Source organism: Bidens hawaiensis, unplaced genomic scaffold, assembly GCF_021521415.1.
Source record: "Bidens hawaiensis isolate Kalapana, Puna unplaced genomic scaffold, B.hawaiensis_p1.1 tig00016200_1, whole genome shotgun sequence".
Taxonomy (NCBI): Eukaryota; Viridiplantae; Streptophyta; class Magnoliopsida; order Asterales; family Asteraceae; genus Bidens; species Bidens hawaiensis.
Genome location: NW_027492476.1, coordinates 544,276 through 545,463, shown reverse-complemented (window position 1 = coordinate 545,463; position 1,188 = coordinate 544,276). Strand labels below are relative to the sequence as shown.

At 40.2% G+C, this 1,188-nt stretch overlaps 1 pseudogene; it reads right to left on the bottom strand.

Annotated features, from left to right (window-relative positions):
* Positions 1–367: 367 nt before the first annotated feature.
* On the bottom strand, positions 368–799 carry LOC143550911 (ferredoxin C 1, chloroplastic pseudogene; annotated as a pseudogene).
* Positions 800–1,188: the final 389 nt, after the last annotated feature.

Genomic DNA, 1,188 nt, shown 5'->3' with positions numbered 1-1,188 from the left:
CATTGATTGTAAACCACGAGTAGTGGTGCAAGTAGCTCGTTAACTACTCGAGCTTGAATCGATAAAAAACTTGAAATGAGCCAAGACTTTTTTAGCTCGGGCTCGGGCTCGAATAAAGCTCACTACCTCACCCTTAGGACTGATGTTCTCACCACGAAACCAAAGAGGGAACACTGTTCTCGCTACTGTCACACCCGTACAAAAAATTTTGTTGCCCAAATAAGTAATTCAACTCATCTAATACACGAGTTTCCAACATAGTAAATCTAACATTGAAAAGATGTGATAAAAATTTGGTATAGACTATAACAACCAACAACAATCTAAAAATTAAAAGCATTCATATGAAAACATCAAACTCAAGTAACTAATCATCAGCCGTAGCCAACTGCAAAGACAGCAACTCCTCTTCGGGTATAATCTTAATACTACAATCCGATTTCGGATACGACACGCACAACAACGAGTAGCCTTTCTCAACCACATCATCACTCAGCATCCCTTCACTCTGATCCACATTTCCAGAGAGCAACCTCGCCGGGCACGTCATGCAAACTCCGTGCTTGCAGTCATGCAGAACGTCCATTCCGGAGTCCAACGCCTTCTCGAGTATCGTCTCGTCTGGTTCTACCTCGAGGTCTACAGTTTGGCCTTCGTGCTGGATGGTCACTTTGTAAAAGCAGGTGGTTGTGTGGCGGAGGCGGGGGAGGGGTTGTTGGCGGAGAGTGGTGACGGTGAAATGGTGGTTGGTGGGTGGGAGTGGTGGTGAGACGGTGGTGGGAATGACGGTGGTTGACATTGTGGGTTTGGGTTTGGGGTTTGATGGGGGAGATGTGTGGTTATGTTCCGGTCTTGATAAGGTTTTGTTTGTGTGTAGCCCTCTTGTGTGGCTTTTTATTTATTTTTCTTTAAACAATGGTTAATAGATGTGGTTTTGTTTAATGTATTTTAAATTAGCACATTGGAATTTGATAATCTATTTTTTTTTCTTAATAATCTTACTTGCCTTAGTCTTATCTTTCACACTAATTTTTTGACTGAACCCCAGTTAAAAACAAAACTTAACTTCATTAAAGTTTTTTCAAATTTCAAACGGATGTTTTACAAACGTTACGATCATTATGGTATAAACAATGTTGATACAATCCAATCGTTAAAACAAAAAAAAAAATAAATTCATCAAATTAA